Genomic DNA, 24,214 nt, shown 5'->3' with positions numbered 1-24,214 from the left:
CGACAACACTTCCAGTCCAAAATGGAACTTACCATCTTTATCCCAGACCAGCACTTCCTCCTGTTCTATTTTTGTTAGAGGCCCTTTCATTTTTTCAGTTGTCCAAACAGTTAAAGCAGTTAAAGAAGTCACCTGTAAGTTTTACTTCTTGTGCCCAAGAGCTTATATTTGGCCCACTGCTGACCTCTACACTTTTTCTATTTGAGATGAGAATCAGATTAGTTACTGCATTATGCTAATCATTTTTAAAACTACCCCAGGCTAAATACTAGGCAGTATGTACTATGTCTACAACAGACACCCACATCTTAAAAATAAATCCAATTCAATCCAATCAGCGATTTAAAGAAACTGTCACGTGAACTATTTGTTGAATTCTGTAATAAAAAATGTTAAGCTTTGTTCTAAACAGCTACATAAAGTCTATTCTAAACAGAAAGCTGATAATGTGCCTATCTGACAGGTTGAAAGTGTTACCCTGATTTTTTAATAATAGCTGTTTTCTTGGGTAGACCTAAAATTAAATTAAAAAAAAAAACCACTTAAGAAAGAATTACTGCTAAACCTAAATAATCACTTTTGAATTGTTTTATATTTTACAATCTAATTCATTAGGCCTTCTTAAAACAAAGAATGCTTATCCTCTATTGTGATTATCTATGATCTACACAAGACAAGCTAGAATTACAAGGTCTATTATTCCTAGTCCAGGGGTTCTCAGAGCATGGTTGTAGGATCCTGGAATAGGTCCCTGAGATCCTTTCAGGAGATTCTCAAGGTCAAAACTATTTTCATAAAATACTAAGATGCCATTTGCGTTTTGCCACTCTGATTTTCTCCCATGTGTCCAGTGGTGGAGATTTCCAGACAGTACATGTCTTTGCGATAGTATACCTGATTGGATGCAGAAACAGATATGAGAATCCAACTATCTTCTATTAAGCCAGACACTAAAAGATTTTCAAAAATATAAAACAATGACACTCTTCTCCCTATTTTTTTTTCGTTTTAGAAAACAGTTATCCTTCATAAAATAATATGTATGTTAACAAGAATGGGTTTATTATTTTTCTAAATGAATTTATATTAAAATATTTCTCAGTTTAAATTTCTAATACAGTAAATATCAACAGATGTAATCTACATAAATAAAAGCTGCTTAGGGTCCTCAATTTTTGAGAGGGTAAAGAAGTCTTGAAATAGGGTTGCCAAATAAAATACAGAACATCCAGTCAAATGTGACTTTCAGATAAATCACAAATAAATTTTTAGTATAAGTATCTCCCAAATATTGCATGGGACATACTTATACTAAAAAAAAAAAAAATTCATTGTTTTTTAACTGGGTGCTTTTCTAAAAATTCTAAATCTGGCAACTCTATCCTGAAATAGATGAAACTGCTGTTCTAGTCCAAACAAAAACAGTATTCTATTTTCTAGATATGTTTCCTCATTTGGTAGAACTGGCCAAGGTTTTAAAACATGCATGCAATTAAACTGAACTTTTTAAAAAAATTTCCTCTGGGAAGGAAAAAGACCCACTAGAAATTATCCTACACAATATAGTACACAGACTTTTCAGAAAGTGGAGAATGGAAGGATTATAATTTCAGTATTTACTCAAGATGGAAAATGGAAGCACTGGCTTTTGGAAAAGTATCTGTCAATAATAGGATGGAAAAAAGGGTATATTCATATATATGCAAATTTCCTAGGACCACACCCTCCTGAGAACAAAGAAAAGCAGCGGTGAGTTGAATGAGTAAAAGGCAGTTGACAAGCTTAAATGGAATTAGAGACGGAAAAAAAAACCCTCTTAACAAGTATCTTCCATTAGTTTTATTTACATATCTTTCGCATTTTAAAATGGTCATCGATAGAAACACTACCAGACCTTCTGAACTGCTCTCAGTCCCAGGGGCCAAGCGCCCCTATAGAACAAGGACTCCCTTCTGTAGCTGCACTGGCCAGTACCATACCACCAGCCCCAAGCGGCTGCTGAGCACCTGAAATGGGGCTAGTTCAAACTGAGATGTTCTCTAGGCATAAAACACACATGGGATTTCAAAGACTTAGTGCAAAAAAGAATGCAAACTCATCAACAGTTTTTTAGAACTGATAATTTTGATATACTAGATTAAATAAGATATCCTATTAAAATTAATTTCACCTATTTCTTACTTTTTCTAATATGACTACCAGAAAATTTAAAACTACTTATGTGGCTTACATTATATTTCCATCGGAGAAGTGCTCTCTCCACGCTAAGAGTTAAGTAGGACCCTGAAATTCCTTACCCAAATGACACCAGATCTGTTTTCTGGGCTTGTGTGGGCCTCTTCCCTGGGCCCATCCTCCTGTAAGTATGTACACTCAGGGCCCTAGGGGTGAACAGAGCTTAGACACATGGGCCGCATATCCACACCCCTGCCGAGTGTAGGATTGAGCTAGGGATGGGAAGTGATTCGGGCCATGGGGCCAGCTCTGCCCATGCTGCCACACCCAGTGCAGAATCCCAAGGAATCTGAGGATCTAAATTTGAATCTAGGCTCGCAGGTCATTAGAAAAGTATATTTGTCAAGGTAGTGGGAGAGAATGTATTTTATTTAACAGTTTGTTAGCTTGATTATAACTTAAATATTTAGATATACAGTATGGGGCCTCCACTTACACTCTTGCCCTAGACCTGTATGTTTTAAGGGCTGATTCTGATTCGTAAGTACCGTAAATTTCTCCCACTACTTCTCACCACACTCCCCACCTCCCTCACGCTCCTCCCTGCACAGCCCATCCCCGAAATTCTTCCCAGAAAAGAACACAGTGTTCAGCAGTCTTGTTTAGCAAACAAAGCATGGATTGTTTCTGAGAACTCAAGTACTTGATCAGAACACATTAAAACTCATCTGTTTTGGAAACTCTAACCCTTAGCCTTCTTAGAGTTCCATTTTTTCTTTATAAATGTGGAAAGCAGTCAGATTACAGGCATCTGCCAACTCAAAAACCCCTCAGAGAAAGACGAGGGAAGGTCCACCTAGAATCCACTTCCCTCAGGGTCTTAAAACGGGTGAAACAGATACCCAAAGGCAATGTTTAAGCTAAGAGAGAGACAAGTGATCAAAATGGGGAGTGGATGACCTTTCCTCCCTTTACCTTCATTCAAAAAGAATGCAGAGGAGGAAGCAAGGTGACAGTACACTGTTAAGGAAGAAAAGAAGGGAAATCTTCACATCTCCTACAAAAATAAAAGACTTTTAGCTCTGTCATGACAACAGGTGAGCCAGATAAGTTATCAACTTAAAACTTACTCTAAAATAAAACTGGCTCGCTTTGGAAGAATACATATTCGGTGAAATATTTTAAATAATTTTATTTTAAACTAATATTACAGTTCTTAAATCTTAAAATTAAATCCTTAAAATGAAGTTACATTATACTCACTCAGGCTAGAGATATTTCCTCACAGCTGTTCAATAAGGATAAGTAGAGGAGAATCAGAGCATCACAAAATTAAAGACAAACAAAAATTATTTTAATGATGATTGTATAATTACAGTGGTCAGTTTAGTAATAATAAGGAATGATTCTTTTTGATGCTTTAGAAACTAAAAAGACAAGAAACTGTGGTTTGTTTTTTAAAAACATCTGTTATACATGCATACACACACACAGCATCAAGGCTACATAAAGTTACTAAAGTGGATGTATCTTCCTTATTTCTCAGGGTTATCAAAAGTGAGAAGAAGCCTTTGAGGTCATTTTCTTTCATTTCCCAAGCCCAGAGATGAAGAAATTAGGCTCAGAGAAATTTTACTAATGTTGCATACAACTTGGGGGCTGGCCTGGTGGCGTAGTGGTTAAGTTCGTGCATTCTGCTTCAGCGGCCCAGGGTTCATGGGTTCAGAGCCCAGGCATGGACATATACCACTCATTAAGCCATGCTGTGGCAGCATCCCACATACAAAATAGAGAAAGACTGGCGTAGATGTTAGCTCAGGGCCAATCTTCCTCACCAAAAAAGACAAAAAAACATTGTATTACAGTTGCATACAACTTGAATCTACTGCCTTTCAACATCAGTACTACTTCTCATCGCTCCTGCTCTTCTATTACATCTTATTAAAGAGTTAAATATAAGTAGATATCAATTACTAATAATTGTAAGTCACAGGTCAAAGAATGGCCTCATAGTAGTATATGGAAAGCACTCCTTTTTCACCATCATTCCCCCCCTATAGACGATGGCATTATGGGCCATGGAGGACAATGAATATTTTGAACATCATGGACATTTACATTCGAACCAATTCAGGCACAGCCCAGTGCTCTCAAACTACCCAACAACTTGAAAAGATTTTCACTTTCCAGAGCAAGCAATATGCTTCAAGGAAAGAGATATAACTCGTGTTCATTTGTTTTATAATAGAGCTCAGAGTAGAGAAAAGAAATCAAGTTAACATTTATCCAGAGTCTAATAAAGAGTAATCTCCTTAAAATGAAGTTACACAGTACAGTATTACATTCAGCAAACGGCAATGGCCACTGTGGACATTTAGAACTCAGACCTGACTTAATCCAAGGTTCCAAGGCACACTTCTGTTTTTTAATACTATCACAGAAGAGTACAAACACACCTGATAATCTTTGTTGTTAGTGCCACCGAGTGGATTCCGACGCCTGGCGCCCCCGTGCACAGCAGAGAGGAACCCTGCCTGGTCTTTCTGCGCCATCCTCTCACCTTCTGGTGCTGTATCAGACAGTGCTCCACTGCCATTCACAGGGTTTTCATGGCCCATTTTTTTGGAAGTGGGTGGCCAGGTTCTTCTTCCTAGTCTGTCTAGTCTGGAAGCTCTGCTGAAACTTGTCCACCATGGGTGACCCTGCTGGTATTTGAAATACCGGTGGCAAAGCTTTCAGCATCACAGCAACACGCAGCCGCCACAGTATGACAACCAACAGATGGGTGGTGTGGTTCCCTGACAGGAAAGGAACCTGGGCCATGTTGTCAGAGCGCTGAATCCTAGCCACTAGACCACCAAGTAATCTATAGAAACAGAAAACTCTAATTGTATGTGTTCACAAAGACACATTGAAGTCCCTTTCAAACTAGGTGTCCTAAGGGCCATATAACAAAGTGCATGATTGTCTACAAAGGGTGGGCCTTGGGATGACAGAAGGTCAAAAGTGAGGACAGAGAAAGATGGTAGAATGGAGCTGATAATATCACTGCTCTGCCAAATTAGTGACATTTCTTTCATTTCCATCTCCTATCGTATTTACATTATAAAATAAAAATATAGTAACAATGATACTGTATCTAGTCACAAAATGTGCTAAACTATCCAGGGGTTTGAGCTATTAATGTTGTTACTTTTTCCTTTCTTTCTCTAACTTCACAGCCATAACCAATTAACAGCAAAGCAGGAATAGCACACATCTTAAAACTGCTACTGAGGCAACAGAGTGATCATTAGTTTTGTCCCTGCACCTGTCTCGCTTCCCTTTTAATCTAGACAGCAGTATACATGCTAATGTATCACAGTCTATACTTAGCTTTAAATGGATTGTTTTCCTTAGTCACTAAATTTCCAGGTGTAACCTTCCAAGTTACTCCCTGGAATGAATTATTTAACTCTACAAAAGGGAAGAGTACTTAGTTTCTTATATTAAACCGAAAGGTTAAAATGCATTGCATTCATGCATCCAATTTCCCTACCTTTATTAGGTAGATATATAGGTTTTTAAAAAACATCAATCACAGCTCTACAAGCTTATTTCATTCTGGCCCCCAAAAATCTACTTGGGAGCAAGTGCTCCTTAGAAAATGAAGAGGAGCCATGTTTTCTAAGGGCAGGAAAGAAAAAGCAAGTGTTCTACAATATCAAAATCGAGAAAAATAAACAAGCACACAAATGCTGTCAATTCTCATATACTTCCCCCTCCCTCCCGGCCTTGTTTTGTCATGATCATAGACATGCTTAATCTTTTCTCCTTTCTCAGCATTTATCCACTCAATCTAACTGCACTCAAAAATTTGTGTACAAAGTTCTTTCTGCATCTGAGTTAAAGGGAATGGCTACATATACCTCTATATATTTAGGAAACAAAAGCAAATAAACAGCATGATGACTATTTGGAGACATAATACTAATTAGCTTTAGATCCATCTAAATCTTTAGTAATTTTCCTTCCAGGAACTAAGGGTATACTAGGAAAACGACTGTAAAACAAAATAACAGTATGGCGGAAGTAGCTCTATTTTTTAAACATATTCCAAATGTGCTTAAAATGAGTGTCACACGTTATACTCATGAAGAGGAAACCGCATGCTGTCTGTTAGAGTCACTGACTCAAAATCAATATTATTTTCTGGAGTTATTATTCACTACAAGTGGGTCAATTAAAAAGAGATTCCCTGGGTGACTGGATTTCCGTTTCATAGTAACAGTCCATGTTTAACTTGTTTTTTACCCTGTGGAGGGACATGCTAATAAACTTTGGAAATTATTAGGCTCCAGTATTAAGTAATGAAGGAGCTACTGGAGGGCTGGAGTTGTAAGCCTAGCTCTGGGCTTAGTCCCCTGCTTTCCATTACTTATGAAAAGCGGGCTCCCTAATGGTTCAGAGCGGCCGCACCCCAGCAGAGAGGTGTCACTGCTCTGTAATACTCACTACATTAGCTTTTAAGAGAAAGATTGCTTTTTTCTGATTATCAAAATAATACATGCTCATTTTAACAAGTCAAACTATAGAAGCGTATAAAGAAAATGTTAACAGTCTCTCCTACTTCCTTCCAAATGAGATCCTCCCAAGATAACCAGTGTCAAGAGTTTGGTATACATCCTTCCAAAGCTTTTCCTCCTTATAAAACACATACATGCATAAATAGGAGATAACCTCCCTCCCTATTTTTTGAGTGGAATTGTACCGCACACATTTCTTCTACAACTTGCTTTCTCATCAAATACAAACAAATCATCCTTCTGAGTCGGTACATAAAAATCTAACTCACTCTTTCGACAGCTGCATAATACACAGAGTACAAATGTTCCACAATTTATTCCATCCCTCCACTGACTGACATTAGTACTCCTCCTAGTTTTTTGCTGTTAGAAATAATTCAGCATATCTGTTTGTGCGTCAATGATTTTATTTTGCAGTATTTATGGGTGCCCAATGCCTACCCATAATTCTGAAATCCAACAGGCTCTGAAAATCGAAAGGTTTACTGATTCATGTGGTGGCAAAAGCTGATCTGAACTGATGTAAATATTCATTTATTCTCTTTAGAATATGAATGTTTTTGCTTATGGAGTGCTGTCCCAAACCTTGCTGGAGGTGCTATACAGTACATACACTGTACTACCTTTAGTAATCTGAAAATCTCTGAAATCTGAAACATAAATGGCCTCAAAAGTCTTGGATAAGGGATTGTGAATCTGTATTTCAAAAAGTTGGGTCCAAGAGTATATATAATTTAAATTTTAATACATACTGCAAAATTACCTAGAAGTTGTAGAAATTCATACTCCCAATGAGCCACACAGGAGAAGGTTTCTTTCCTTCCATGCTACCTTCACTAGCATTTAATGTTAGCATTCTTTCCATTGTTGCTAGTCTGATGGGCAAAAGGTGGTTTCAGGTCATTTCAATTTATATTTCTCAGTGAAGTTCAATTTTTTGTGAAGTTAATCTTCTTTTTTGAAACACACATTCACATCTTTCACCCATTTTTCTACTGGGTTGTTCATCTTTTACTTACAGTTTGTAGGAGCTCCCTGAATACTATGTGCCACACACGGTGGCATATGCTGCATAAGTGTCACATGACACTGCCACCTACTGTTTTGTTTTTCCCACTCTACTAATGGTGACTTTTGCCAGACTAATTTTTATTCACTCAAATTGGCAATCTTTTTTTTATGGAGTCTAGGTTTTTCACCTTGCTTGAGAAAGTCCTCTTACTCTACCCCAAAGTGGTACAAATGCTCTCCTATATTTCCTTCTAATATTTATGTATTTTATTTTTTACATTTAGATCCTTATTTCACCTGACATTTATTTTTACTTGTAACATTAGGTGGAGGGCTAACTATTTTTTTTTCCTGATAGCTAATTATGCAAACACCACTTATTAAATGAATCATACTTTTCAATATCTATTCAATTTAAATTTCAGACACTAGGGGAAGACAAAACAAAAAGAGAAAGCTTAGTGCTGTTCAAATAAAATAGACAGAGTAAAAATAAGTTACAGTTACTTTTTGTTTCTCTTTCCTTTTTTGCCAAAAGAATTTATAAAATCAAGTGTCTGTTTTGTTCTTCCTAAGACCCTACACCTTGTGGTTTTGAGCTGGTAAAAGGCTTTAATAAAATGATTAGTTTGACAGAGTAATTTTTCTTTTTTATCTTTAGAAGAACAGTTCTTGGGAAGGGTATCAAAGCACTTTTTAAAAATTTGTATTGGGAGTGACATCAGCATCATGGCAGAGTGAGCTTCCCACATTGAACTCTCCCCCTCTAAGACACAACAAAAAGGACATTCATATTCCAACAGAAACTATTCACACAACACAGGGGACGTCTGAGGCATCCAGGCAGCCGTACACCCAGGACAGAGGTGCTGGAATCCCCAGAGGAAGTGGAAGGAGGTAAGAGGAGCTCCCTTCCTTCCCCAAGGACTGCAACCCAGAAATTGAGACCATGCAGCTCTCAGAGGCAGGGGAGGGAGGGCTTGCGGCCTGAAAACCTGTCTTCTCCAAGACCCCTCATACCCAAGGGGATCCCCCTATGGAGGGAGCGGAACTGTTGCGAGGGTAGTTTCGGCAAGCTAGCCCCTCAGGAGAGCAGAGAGCCACAGTGAGGCGAGAAACCTCTGAGAAGGGGGAGGCGAAAGCAAGCGCCCCTCCCCCAGCCGGCCCGCCTGACTGGCGCTTCAGCACAGTAGCGCTTTAGCTCAGCCCCGTCCCCAGAGGCAGCGGCCCCCAGGTGCCCGGGCCCAACTAGCACCAGAGGCGGCAGCAGCTCAGGCCCCACCACGCCACAGCACTAGCTGCTCTGGTGGGACCAAGCCACGGCCCCAGCCTGCCCAGCTTCCCCGTGCCACCGCCCCAGCTCCTCCGGCTGGACCATGCCCTGCCCCAAGCCCCTTCGGCTTGACCTCCCCCCACACCCCAGGCTCCAGTGGCTTCATCTTGGCCTGTGCTCAGGCTCCAGCAGACTTGGCGCCAGCAAATGCAGCCCACTGCACTCCAGTGCCAGCTTCGTTGGACCAGCGCACTCCAGTTCCAGCTTCTTTGGCCCAGTGGCACTTCAGCTGCAGCTGCTTCAACCCACCCGCACCCGAGCCCAAGCTGCTTCGGCCTAGCTGTGCTCTAGTCCCAGCTGTTCCCACACTCCAGCTCCAGCAGTTCCCATGCTTCAACCCCAGCAGCCTCTGCTCAGCCAGGCCTCAGATGAGCCAGGGGCCATTGACTGTGCCCGTGGATTGAGGTGGGCCAGAATACACAGCCCTTGACCCCACCCAGCAGCAGCAAGAGGAAACTGTGACCATATATTTTCACTATGAGGAAAAGTAAGCTAACACCGACAGGCACCATGCAAAAATATATTAAATCTCCAGACCAAAAGGAAAATGACAAGCACCCAGAAGTCAACCTGGAAAGCACAGAAATGTATAACCTTAACAACAGAGAATTCAAAATAGCCATCATAAAAAAGCTTAATGAAATACAAGAAAACACAGACAGACAATTCTATGAAATGAGCAGTTTCTTCACAAAAGAGATTGAAACTATAAAAAATACCAATCAGAAATATTAGAGATGAAAAAAAAATAGAGGAGATAAAGACAAATCTGGAAGCCTTAAGCACCATAGCTTAGCAATATTAGAATTAGCAATATTGAGCACAACAATGCAGAAATGCTCCAGATGGAGGAGGAAAGAGAACTAAGACTAAAAAGAAATGAAGAAACTCTCCGAGAAATATCCGACTCAATTAGGAAATCCAACATAGGGATTATACGCATTGCAGAGGGAGAAGAGAGGGAAAAAGGAGCAGAGAACTTGTTCAAAGAAATAATATCTGAGAACTTCCCAAACCTGGGGAAGGAGCTGGAAATACCAGTGAATGAAATACATAGATCTCTTAAATATATCAACACGAAAAGACCCTCTCCAAGGCATATAGTAGTAAAGCTGGCAAAAGTCAACGACAAAGAAAAGATATTAAGGGCAGCTAGACAAAAAAAATAACATACAAAGGATTTCCTATCAGGCTCTCAGACGATTTCTCGACAGAAACTTTACAGGCTAGGAGAGACTGGAACGAAATAGTCAAAATTCTGAAGGACAAAAACTTTCAACCAACAATACTCTATCCAGCAAACGTATCCTTCAGATATGATGGAGAAATAATAACTATCCCAGATAAACAAAAGCTAAGGGAGTTCATTGTCACAAGACCCTCACAACAAGAAGTGCTCAAGAAGGCCCTCATCCCTGAGGGAAAAAAGAGAAAGGGGATTCAAAGTTTTGAACGAGGAGGAAAATAGGTCGACAAAACCAGAAAAATGGCAGTCCTCTATCAAAATAGATTAGCAAACTCTTAATTATAAAACCAAAGATCAAGGGAAGGCAAGCACCAAGCATAAATATAACCTCATCATGTTAAACACGAACTCAGAACACAAGAAGGAATAAGATGTGACAACAATAACTTAGAAGGGGAAGAGGAGAGGGATCGAATCAACTTAGTCTAAGGGAATAAGAGGCCATTAAAAAATGGACTATCACATCCACAAGATTTTTTATATAAACTTCATGGTAACCACTAACCAAATAATCAGAACAGAATCACTCACGATAAAGAAAGAGAAAACTAAGAGAACCCCCATACAGAACTACCAAACTAAATTGGTAGTCCCAAACACACTGGACGAGAAACAAAAGAAATGCAAAAGGACTGGAAAAAGAGTGATAAAATAACAACAACAAGCCCCCATATATCAATAACTATCCTAAATGTAAATGGTCTGAACTCTCCAATCAAAAGACACAGAGTGGTGGGATGGATTAAAAAACAAGACCCAGCAATATGCTACCGCCAGGAAACACATCTCAGCTCTAAAGACAAACAGGCTCATAGTGAAAGGATGGAAGACAATACTCCAAGCTAATGGCAAACAAAAGAAAGCAGGTCTTGCCATACTTATATCAGACAAAGTTGACTTCAAGATAAAACAGGTAATGAGAGACAAAGAGGGGCAATATATAATGATAAAAGGGACACTCCACCAAGAAGACGTATCACTTTTAAATATATATGCACCCAATACAGGAGCACCAAGGTACATAAAGCAACTATTAAGAAACCTAAAAGGAGATATTAACAACAACACAATAGTAGTAGGGGATCTCAACACCCCACTCTTATCAATGGACAGATCATCCAGACAGAAAATAAATAAGGAAATAATGGACCTAAATGAAAAAGAAGATGAGATACACTTAATAGACATATACAGAGCACTCCATCCAAACACAGCAGATTACACATTCTTCTCAAGCACGCATGGAACATTCTCAAGAATAGACCATATGTTGGGAAACAAGGCATGCTTATATAAATTTAAGAAGATTGAAACCATAACAAGCATCTTTTTAGACCATAACACCATGAAGTTAGAAATCAACTACAAGGAAAAAACCGGGAAAGTGACAAAGCTGTGGAGACTCAACGACATGCTACTAAACCACCAATGGATCATTGATGAAATTAAAGGAGAAATCAAAGCATATCTGGAGACAAATGAAAATGAAAATACACCATACCAACTCATATGGGATGCAGCAAAAGTGGTCCTGAGAGGGAAACTCAGAGCAATACAGGCCCACCTTAACAAACAAGAAAAAGCCCAAATAAGCAACCTCAAACTCCGCCTAACAGAATTAGAAAAAGAGGAACAAACTAAGCTTAAAGTCAGCAGAAGGAGGGAAATAATAAAAATCAGAGCAGAAATAAATGAAATTGAAATTAAAAAAACAGTAGAAAGGATCAATGAAACAAAGAGCTGGTTCTTTGAGAAAATAAACAAAATTGACAAACCCTTAGCCAGACTCAACAAGAAAAAAAGAGAGAAGGCTCAAATAAATAAAATTAGAAATGAAAAACGAGAAATTACAACAGATACCACAGAAATACAAAAGATTATAAGAGAATACTATGAAAAACTATATGCCAACAAATTGGACAATCTAGAAGAAATGGATAAATTCCTAGACTCATACAACCTCCGAAAACTGAATCAAGAAGAAATAGAGAACCTGAATACACCAATCACAAGTAAAGAGATTGAAACAGTAATCAAAAACCTCCCCAAAAATAAAAGTCCAGGACCAGATGGCTTCTCTGGAGAATTTTACCAAACATTCAAAGAAGACTTAATACCTATCCTTCTCAGACTATTCCAAAAAATAGAGGAAGATGGAACACTTCCCAACACATTCTACGAGGCCAACATCACCCTGATACCAACGCCAGGCAAAGACAATACTAAGAAGGAAAACTACAGACCAATATCCCTGATGAACACAGATGCAAAAATCCTCAACAAAATATTGGCAAACTGAATATAGCAATACATTAAAAAGATCATACACCATGACCAAGTGGGATTTATACCAGGGACACAGGGATGGTTCAACATCTGAAAATCAATCAATGTGATACACCACATTAACAAAACGAGGAATAAAAACCATATGATCATCTCAATAGATGCAGAGAAGGCTTTTGCCAAGATCCAACATCCATTTATGATAAAAACTCTCAACAAAATGGGTATAGAAGGAAAGCACCTTAACATAATAAAGGCCATATATGACAAACCCACAGCCAACATCATACTCAATGGGGAAAAACTGAAAGCCATCCTTCTGAAAACAGGGACAAGACAAGGGTGCCCACTCTCGCCACTCTTATTCAACACAATACTGGAGGTTCTGGCCAGAGCAATTAGGCAAGAAAAAGGAATAAAAGGAATCCAAATAGGCAACAAAGAAGTGAAACTCTCGCTGTTTGCAGATGACATGATCTTATATACAGACAACCCTAAAGAATCCATTGGAAAACTATTAGAAATAATCAACAACTACAGCCAAGTGGCAGGGTACAAAATCAACTTACAGAAATCAGTTGCGTTTCTATATACCAACAACGAACTGACAGAAAGAGAACTCAAGAAGAAAATCCTATTTACAATTGCAGCAAAAAGAATAAAATATCTAGGACTAAATTTAACTAAAGAAGTAAAAGATCTATACAATGAAAACTATAAGACATTACTGAGTGAAATCAATGATGACCTAAAGAAATGGAAAAATATTCCATGCACTTGGACTGGAAGAACAAACACTGTTAAAATGTCCATACCACCTAAAGCAATCTACAGATTCAATGCAATCCCAATCAGAATCCCAAGGACATTCTTCACAGAAATAGAACAAAGAATACTAACATTCATATGGGGCAATAAATCACCCTGTATAGCTAAAGCAATCCTGAAAAAGAAGAACAAGGCTGGAGGCATCACAATCCCTGACTTCAAAACATACTACAAAGCGATAGTAATTAAAACAGCATGGTACTGGTACAAAAACGGACACGCAGATCAATGGAACGGAATTGAAAGTCCAGAAATAAAACCTCATATCTATGGGCAGCTAATCTTTGACAAAGGAGCTAAGAACATATAGTGGAGAAAGGAAAGTCTCTTCAATAAATGGTGCTGGGAAAACTGGACAGTCATTTGCAAAAGAATGAAAGTAGACCATCTTCTTTCACCATACACAAAAATTAACTCAAAATGGATCAAAGACCTGAAGATGAGACCTGAAACTATAAAACTCCTGGAGGAAAATATACGTAGTACACTATTCTGCATCAGCCATAAAGGGATCTTTTTGAATTCCATGTCTACTCAGACAAAGGAAACAAAAGAAAAAATAAACAAGTGGGACTTCATCAGATTAAAGAGCTTCTACAAGGCAAATGAAACCAGGATCAAAATGAATAGGGAACCCACCAGCTGGGAAAAAATATTTGCAAACCATGTATCTGACAAGGGATTAATCTCCATAATATATAAAGAACTCACACAACTGAATAACAAAAAAACAAACAACCCAATCAAAAAATGGGCAGAGGAAATGAACAGACACTTCTCCAAAGAAGATATACAGATGGCCAACAGGCACATAAAAAGATGCTCAATATCACTAATCATCAGGAAAATGTAAATCAAAACCACACTAAGATATCATCTTACACCCGTTAGAATGGCTATAATCACCAAGACAAAAAGCAACAAATTCTGGAGAGGTTGTGGAGAAAGGGAAACCCTAATCCACTTCTGGCGGGAATGCAAACTGGCACAGCCTCTATGGAAAACAGTACGGAGATTCCTCAAAAAATTAAAAATAGAAATACCTTATGATCCAGCTATCCCACTGCTGGTTATCTACCCAACAAACCTGAAATCAACAATCCAAAGAGGCTTATGCACCCCTATGTTCATCGCAGCATTATTCACTATAGCCAAGACATGGAAGCAACCCAAGTGTCCCTTGACTGATGATTGGATAAAGAAGATGTGGTATATATATACCACGGAATACTACTCAGCCATAAAAAAAGACAAAATCGTCCCATTTGCAACAACCTGGATGGACCTGGCGGGTATTATGTTAAGTGAAATAAGCCAGAAAGAGAAAGACAAACAGCGCATGATTTCAATCATATGTGGAAGATAAACCAACACACGCACAGATAAAACTGGTAGTTACCAGGGGCTAGTGGGGTGGAGGGTGGGTACAAGGGGTGGAGGGATGCACTTGTATGGTGACTGATAAACAATAATGTACAACAAAAATTTCACAATAAAAGAAAAAAAATTTGTATTGAATGTGCTTTCTCTCAAGAAACATTAGTTAAGTCAATGAATGAAAGAAACATCAGTCAGCAATTTCCTTGATTTACCTTCCATGCACTCCTCAAATTTCCATTCATTTAGTGTAGAACTTCACTGGCTTGTGAACTCAGTCCTACAGCCATGTTTTAATATTTTTGCCCCAATCCAGGTATGATATAGGGCAACCTTTACGTGCTATAAGAGTTATATAAGAAAGCAAAACAATTTGCAAAAGACGTAAAGAGGCACTCTCTCCTAGAAGCAGAAGGAAAGAAATACCTTTTGCCTTATGTTCCTCTTGGACTTGTCGGTGGCTGTGGTGGCATGAGATACTTGAATGGTTGGGCCTGCTTCAGAATTGCTGGGAACACCTACCCTTCAGAAGGCACGACTCAACGTCTTTTACCTCTCACACTGCTCTCCACACCCCCAAACTGTACTGCCCTGGATTTGAACTCTCATTGGTCACTTCTCCATTTCTTCGTGCAGTGCTTTGTTCTGTTGTCCCTTTATGACTTCTGAAATGAATCCACACTTGGGTTCAGTACATACAAACTTATGTACTGTATGCCATTCTGTTCCAAGGCCTGAGCAGTCACCAGCGTTGTTCCCAGTGAGCACCTGCCAGGGTCTTCTGGGAGGTTCGGTGCACACAAATGCTAACGTGGCACATGACCAGCTTCTCAATACTTGAGCCAATATAAACAGAGACCATCCCATCTTAATCCCAAATCACTATAAATGACTCTTGGTACAAGCAAAACAAGCATATCACCTACTCATATGACTAGAAAACAAAAATAAACACATGCATATTTTACTTGGATAAAAATGAAAACTTACTGCCACAAAAGGATTTGAGCAAAATTTTCAGAATTGAAACTTCAGAATTGCTGCAGATGTTAAAAAGCAGAATAAGTATACCAAAGCTACAACCCATAGACATAATTTTTCCAAAATAATAATCAAGGAAATAGAGAACACTCAGTGTTGGCAATAATTACAATGGACATATTGTTGTAACAGCAAATTACAGCATTCCCTAAAGAAAGAAAATGTTATTTTAATCCCACTTCTAAAATAATTCAAACAGGAGGCACTTACTGGTTCTTCACTTTGTGCTAGCCCCTAGGTTAAATTAACCCTAGGGATACAACTGTGAACAAGACAGAGCTTCTGCCCGGGGGGCGGGCAAGCAGAGCAGGCTCCCATGCATCACATAAGTAGTACATTATATAGAAAATCACTCCAAATCATTAAGACAGTAATTATGTGGAAATGGCAGTCCCTAGATCTACAGTAACCCTGCACGAATTAAATTCATGAAAACAGTGAGTCATAAGCAGCATAAATCTGTCATTTCTGATTCTTTTATACATTGGCAATGTAATGATCAAAAAGACAAACAAGAAGTATGTTACCATGCTACAGTTAAACACATCTCTCTTATGAAATGGTTTCTTTACTCAATTTATATATGACTACATTTTTTCATTTTCTCACCATCAGATCTGCCCATAGTTAGCCAAGTGAATTGCAATACCATTCAAGAGACATTTAACATTAACCACCACACTGGCAGGACAAATAACAAAAATGTAAAAAGAAGATTTCTGTAAAAGTCAGAAGACAGATCATTATTTCCACTCCTCTTTTCAAAGCAAAGGAGAGAAGATCCACACAGTATACTTGGATAAAATCCTAGCTAAGTCATACAAGGATGTATAAAAACAAAAACCAGATAACATCTCTATCAAGGATCTAGGATTACCAAAGGAGAAAATGAGCATAAGCTAAATCCAGAGAGAATAATTATATCATGAAAATGTGCTTAGCCATGAGGAGCTTAAACTCACACCACAAATAGACCAGGCACATCTGGTAGTTAAACAGAAAAATCCAACACCCCAAAGTTTACTAGGTATAATAAAAGTCTGATCCTAGGACTGAATCATTCCTTCACTAAACATTTTCTGAGTTCTTATTAGGCACAAAGGAGTGTAAAGCATACACATGTGAAGTAGGCATGATTTTTAATCTGTTCAAACAGAAGAGGAAAACTTAGTGGAAAAAAAAAATATCGCGAAAGTGCTTACAGAAGAGAAAACTCACTTTTATCTAAGGGACATGAACAAGAGTTTAATAGTCAGATAAGGACGGGAAGCGAGAACACTCAAAGAGAACACGGTGGCGTGACTGTATCTCAACTCCCACATGCACCGTTAAAACACGATTCCTGGGCCCCATCACCAAGGGTTCTGATTCAGCAGGCCTGGGATAAAAACCACGTGTCTCTGTTTCTAGTAAACACCCCAGTGATTCTGATGCAGGCATTTCAAGAATCATATTTGCAGAAATACTGATTTGGAGGGCAGAAACACTGATTTGGAGGGCAAAAACTCCAGGGTGTACTCGGGAACAGTAAGCAAACTATATAGTTAAGCAGACAGAACACCTGTGGTGTAAAGGATGCTTCAAGACTAGTCACAGAGTGCCTCAAATTCCAGATGAAGACACTGCTTTTTACTTATGAACAATTTTGAATGGGGAGTGAAATAATCTATCCTAGGATGCATGGATATGTGTACCACATAAATCAGATAACATCTCCTCTTCCCTTTTTGTGCTTCCTCTACACACCTACACACACACACACACACGTCTCTCTATGTAGGGTGAAAGTGTACATTTTGACAGAAATTTCAAAATTGTAGGAAAGAACAACTATTTGGAAAGTCAGACTTCCCCTAAGTTTCTCTTAATTATAAATCCCAAAGACATCACCAGGGAGTGATGGGTGTGCCCTACTTTAGAGAGGCCACTGTCAAAATCTTGCCAGCTCTAGTATGATCATCTTAACCTACCCGTGGCAAATGACAACAGGTGTGTGGCTCCTCCCATTCAAAGCTCTATTACTATGGAGAGCATGGTGGGTAACTTCAAAATTACAGGCACTCAGGAAAAACAGAAACTCTCATGGGTCTTTAATTTTCAACAGCTACACATGTGTGTTGTCAAAAGGCGCTCCAAAGTTAGCTGAATCTGATTGACATGAGGCAGAGGACAGGGAGAACGAGGAGCATTATTGGTTTCCACCAGCGTTCTCACACAGGAAACCAAAGAATTATTTCAGAAGTCATTAGTAATGATGTTAATCGTGTTCCCAAGTCCCAAGTTATGATGACACTTCACTATCAACAATCACAAAATAATCACCTGTTGGCCCTCTCACTGCCTGCTTATCATTGTCCCCTAAGAGCTAGGCAGAGTGAAAAGTTGGTTACCACTCAGAACAGCAAATATCTACAAACACTATGTGTAACACTGAACTCTTGCAGTTAAGTTAAAGCTTAGAAAGTCCAGCAAAGAGCTCAATGAAAACGAACAGAAGAATGAAATTGGCCAGAATACAAGAAATAGTCTCACTGGAATCAAGCCAAGACTTCTGAAGATTCCTCCCCTCTTTCTATTTAAATGAGAAAAAAAACCCTAAAGAACATCTTAAAGGATCCCAAGAAGTCAATAGAGCAAACTGTAATTTTATACAATCTGGCTGATAAATAAATCTTTTGTTTCCAAGCTCCCTCTTCTAAATGCGCTGTATGAGGGAAGAAGAAAATAGGCTATTATTGCCAGGAATGAGGTTGGGAGCCGACGCCAAGAAGAGGACCAAAAACTACACAATCTCAGCGCCCCAAGCACCAAGTAAAGGCTTTCCTTTGATCAAACACTCAGGGAAGGAAAATGGGAATCGTGTGAAATGGAAAGCTTCCCAAAAGGATCAAAATTCCATCTGAAAAGCAAAGCTGTGTAAGAAAGGAACTTCCAGTGTTGGGAAGAGCCAACAGAAAGAAGGACATTCCATATAGTCTATGAGATTCCTTAAACATTTGGCAGGCCTCACCAAACCCTAGTAGTGGAAATTCCTTCCCAAGGTTATCTCCATCGCTGGGCAGCACTTGTGCTAAGTGTTTTTTCTTTACTACATCGGCTATACCCTTTCTTCAGTTGTTAGCAGCTCTTGTTTGCTTGTAATATTTTTTATATGGCAGATCATCTTCAAAGAAGCTGAAATTGTTCTAAGTAACACAGTCTAAGTCTGGGAAACAAGCTGCAAAAAACATTTTAGCGTGCCACTCCTGATTCCACTGTTAATGAAGCATCACTATTTCCATGAAAAGTGAGTTTTCAGGAATTACTGATAAAAACAAAAATTAAAATCTCTCCCTCCATAAAAACCTAGAAATGTGAACTTCTGGTAAGGATAAGTAATTAACACGAATAATTTTGTAGCTCTGGAGTGCCAAGATCCTCAAAAGAACAAGGTAGGAAATAAGGTCATCTGTTTTTCACTCCATGGGGATTAAAAATGTAGAAAACTGAGCTTTCTAAGAAGAAAGGTACTTGATAAACACCAGGCATAATTATGAGATTCTCAATGCTCATTTCTTCATAACTTTCATTCTATTACACCCACATACTTCACACCCAACTCACCTTCATTCCTTCTCTCTCACTGTTCTCCCATTTGAAAAATCCCCACCCCTCATCTCTCATATTCTTTTCAGCTAAAACAAATTTCACATCTAACCAGAGCTCAGATCACTTCTTTCCTCTATGTCTTGAACTCATTTTCTCCTTGACTCAAAGGTAATCTTTACCTTATTTTAGGTTACATTATACTCATTTTATACCATAGCCTCTAAGACACAATCACATACTTACTCCTAAATTGCATGAAATTGATCTCCAGGTACCATATAATGTAATGTGATTGATCTATACTCATTCTAAATGACTACTGTCCCCTTAAAACAGTCACCTTGAGTACTAAATACATGAAATGGTTCCACTGTTCAAAGCATTTTTGGATGCTCTCTTCTGAAAGTTTTAGGATCACATTCTTTTGATTATCTTTGGTGGGAAAACCAACAAGTCAACAAATATTCAGTACGGGGCTTGCCATATGTATATAAAATCTCCCTGGCTAAATATTGAGAAGGGAGGGAATAAAAAGATAAGGAAAACCCATCTCTACTCTCAAGGACTTTATATAGACAGTGATTTTACAAGTTTTCAAACGTTTATTATAAAAGGTATAATTGAAAAGTACATTAAGTACAAAGAAAGCTAACAGTTCAGAAGAGGAAAAGGTCACATGAAATTGGGAAATAATCAAAAGCTTCAAGAAACAAAAGTCATTGAAGGGCAGGTAGGGTTCACTAGGTGGAGGCTGGGTTTGGCAGGTAAAAGGAGTGGCTCATTCCTTGGCAGGTGAATGTGAGGCATGCTTAGTGAATGGTGAAGAGACCCATAGATTTTTTTTTTTTTTAAGAAAGTCCAATATCTTACTGTCCATTTTAAACCTAATGTGTCCTTTTCCAACTTCAAATCTTTTCTTATGAATCTTTTTCTATGTAATGTTTTCTGAATCATATCACTATGTAGGCCGTCTTCTCATCTTACCTTCAACCAAAGAGAAATATAATGATAAATTATCAGTCTCACTTCCTTCTACAAGTTGCTACAAATACCTTTTACAAAGAAATGGGGTATACTTAACACAGAGCTGAATGAATAAAGACAATTCCTACCACCATTCACTCACATATTCATTCATTTATCAAGTATGTATTTAACAGTCCACCTGGCAACAGGTCCTGCCTCTGAGGAAGAACTGATTCCTGCCCTCTAGGAATTCAAAGCCAGGCAAACAAGATAAATACAGAAAGTTAAGTAACAAACAGGCTGAAGTCAACTCTTTCCTTATGGTACCTACATTGTAAGTCACTCAGGCAAAAATTAAATGTAATATCAAATGATTAAAAGTTGAGGCAATATTGCTATCCTAGGCATTAAATCTTTATGAAAACGGGCTCTTTTTTAACTATTGCATAAAATATTGTGAAACTGTGAGGGGACAATAGTAACAAAACAACAACAACAAAAATTCAGTATCCAAAGGAGAATGTTAAAAAAAAGCACCGACAGTGGTACATCTAACCTTTTATTCTTTTGGCCTATTTCAGCATCACATATGGTAAAACGCACATTAATAATTCTACAGACATATACAATTTATCAAGTAATTTGAAATACCAACTTCTACTGAAATTAAAGTTAGTACTCCTCCTATAAAAAAAATAGCTCCAATCCTAGCACTTGCTGGGACCCTCTAGCTGTGCTAGTTTTGTTTCTCTATACCAATTCACCTACAAATAGCAAGAGCTGGAAAGCTGATTCACTTCTCTTATTAACGGACAGAACTAACAGACAACCACTAGCCACCAAACACAATTGAAACACTATAACCGGTTTCTATTTATGACAGTAACTATTTTATAATTGTCTAATTTCCAACACACAGAATTAAGCAACTTAAGTGTGTGTATTTAATTATCATCAATTTGTCAAATACTTACTAAAACATAGGCTTATCTCTATAAGTGGTAGGTAGAAGTGATTAGTAAATTAAAATGATCTAAGATAAAGACATTTAAGTTCAACTTAAGTGGCAAACTTTCCAAGTACCATGGACAAAGCGATCAGAAACAGACACATACAAATTATTACTATCAAACTTTGTTTCTGAGTTTGCTCTCTGCATTGCTCTTTGTCAACACTGCGCTGGATGTCAGCATGACAGAACTCTCTGATCTATCATCCCTTACAAACTCTAGCCCCTTCAGTGCAATATTACTACCCATGAAACTTTAATAAACAGTAAGTTTAAAAGAACTAAATTTATCAGTACAGTAAAATGTTTGAATACCAATATAATTTAGTACAAAAAAGTTCACACTGCTTTGATACAGCATTAAAAACAATAAAATTAAGGGAAGGAAGGTTATATTCCTTCAACTTAAACCAGCAAAAAGTTGTCTTCTTCATTGACTTGACAAAGAAACTTACTGTATTTTATTAAAAATAATTCTCCATTGCAAATAATAACAATCTTAGTACTAATACCACCTGGGTCATCTAAATGGAGATTTAGTTAATATAAGTGAAGAACTGTCTATTAATAAGATAGACAGAGGTAAATAATGCACTATAATTATTAGTGACATACATAATCAGGAAAGAACTACCTGATTAAAACTACCAAAAATTAGTCTGATTTTGCCTCTCCTCTATAGTTTGAAAACTAACTTGAAGAGTTCCAATGCCAATAAAGGAAAAACAAACAGTGGTCGTTCCAAGAACAATGTTTTCCCTCTGAAACTGCTGGCCTGTGTGTGTACATCAGCATGCCATCTTCCAGATTTAGAATGCTGCAATTACCAATTTAAATGTTCTGTGGAAATAGCTCGTTTATTTAAGGCGAGAATTTGCAATAGGAAGAAAAATAAAGGGGATATGTGATTATGAGAAAAAGTCTCAGAACTCCTACCCGTTACATATGTATTGTACTTAAAGTTTCTCCCTGTATATCTGCCATAACACTGTAATCTAAAAATTCATTCCTCGAGACTTAGGTAAAAACCTAACAATAAGTTTCCCTTTGGGCCCTCTCTAACATGTTCACCGTGAAACAGACACTACAGATTAGCACAAATTGCATAAATACACAAATAAAAATAAGCAATTAAATATACAGCATATCTCAAAACTATCATACTAACTGTATGAACAAAAAAACTACATTAATGCTTTTTGAAGTATAAATATGAGTTTTTAAAACATATAATTCCTAGCATTAAGTGTGTGTGTGTGCATGCATGTATACTTACAAACTTATTACTTTGAAAACTTAGCAATAAAATCTTTTTTGGATAATGGGAATGGGGGACAAAAATCTCACAGCAGTACGCGATGAAAAAGAAATTGGTTTAAAACCTAGTTTCTTCCAAAGGGCAACACAACAACAGCAGCTTCACCAGTTGCTCAGATCCCACATACCAAGTCCCCTGGGCCTACCTGCTTCATGCTTAAAGCAACAGAAACAAAACAGAAACCTCCTGCTGCTGTGTAAAACTGAAAAAGTTTCCACCTTAAATCAAAGTTACGGCTTTATACTATACACGATAAAGTATGAGCTGATAATATGTAGCTTGATATGCTTTGTTTTGCTTTCTAAAAGGAAATGTAAATGAAAGAAGCTGCACGCAAGTACATAATATAAGACCCATTTATATCAAGTACAAAAACAGGCAAAATTAACCTATGGTGTTGGAAGTCACGATAGTGACTACCTTTAGGGTAATAATAGGAGGGGCACCAGGAGGGCTTCTGGGGTGCTAGTAATATTCTATTTTTCTATATGGGTACTGGTTACATGGATGTGTTCACTTTGTGGAAACCCATCAAATTGTACACTCATATTTGTGCCTTTTCTATGTTTTTGTATATTTCTACAAAAAGACTTTCAAATGGAGTGAGTGACGTCAGCATCATGGCGGAGCGAGCTTTCCCGTGAATTCTTCCCCCACAAAATACAACAAAAGTAACAGCCAGAGACCAACAACGGAATCCCAGACAGTCAAAAGCTGGAGCGGAGGGATCCACACTGCCGCACATCTGAGAGCGGAACGTGCTGGGCCCCCGGAGGAAGTGGGGAGAGGTAAGGAGAACTCCGCTCCCTCCCCATCAGATCAGCGATCCGGTCCGCGCGGCTCCCAGAGAGGGGGGAGGGGCGGCCCTCGGCGGGAAACTGTAGCTCTGCGGGCGCTCTCAGCCAGTGGGAAACTCCCGCACAGAGGGCTCAGAGGAGCCACAGGGCTACCATCAACATCTGAGCAACCCAGAGAGCGGATAAAGAGGGGCAAACGAGAAGCCTCCCACGTCAGGGACCCAGAGGGCAAAAGAGAGAGCGCCCCCCTCCCCGCAACCCGGAGTCTGCAGCTCGACCAGATCTAGCGGTCCGAGGCAGACCTGAATAAACTGGACTGGACCCGTGGATCGCAGTGGGGAAAAGAAACAAAACAAAACAAAACAAAACTGCGGATCGCAGCAGAAAAACTGGGGCAGAGCGCAGGGGGCTTAGACTACACAGCCCTTTACCACCACACAGTGGCGGCAGGTGGAAATTGCAACCAGAGACTTCCAGGATGAGGAAAATCAAAACCAACACAGGAACCACAATGCAAAAATATATGAAATCACCAGACCAGAAACAAAATGACAAGCACCCAGAAATCAACCCCGAAGACACAGAAATCCATAAACTAAATGACAGAGATTTCAAAATAGCTATCATAAAAACACTCAACGAAATACGAGACAACACAGACAAACAATTAAATG

The 24,214-nt window shown here is 38.6% G+C and overlaps 1 protein-coding gene across 1 annotated transcript in view; it reads right to left on the bottom strand.

Annotated features, from left to right (window-relative positions):
• PHLPP1 (PH domain and leucine rich repeat protein phosphatase 1) overlaps window positions 1-24,214 on the bottom strand; it is a 228,319-nt gene that overhangs the window by 60,285 nt on the left and 143,820 nt on the right. The window lies entirely within an intron of this gene.

This window comes from Diceros bicornis, chromosome 16, assembly GCF_020826845.1.
Source record: "Diceros bicornis minor isolate mBicDic1 chromosome 16, mDicBic1.mat.cur, whole genome shotgun sequence".
Lineage (NCBI taxonomy): Eukaryota > Metazoa > Chordata > Mammalia > Perissodactyla > Rhinocerotidae > Diceros > Diceros bicornis.
This window is presented reverse-complemented; position numbering and strand designations above follow the sequence as displayed.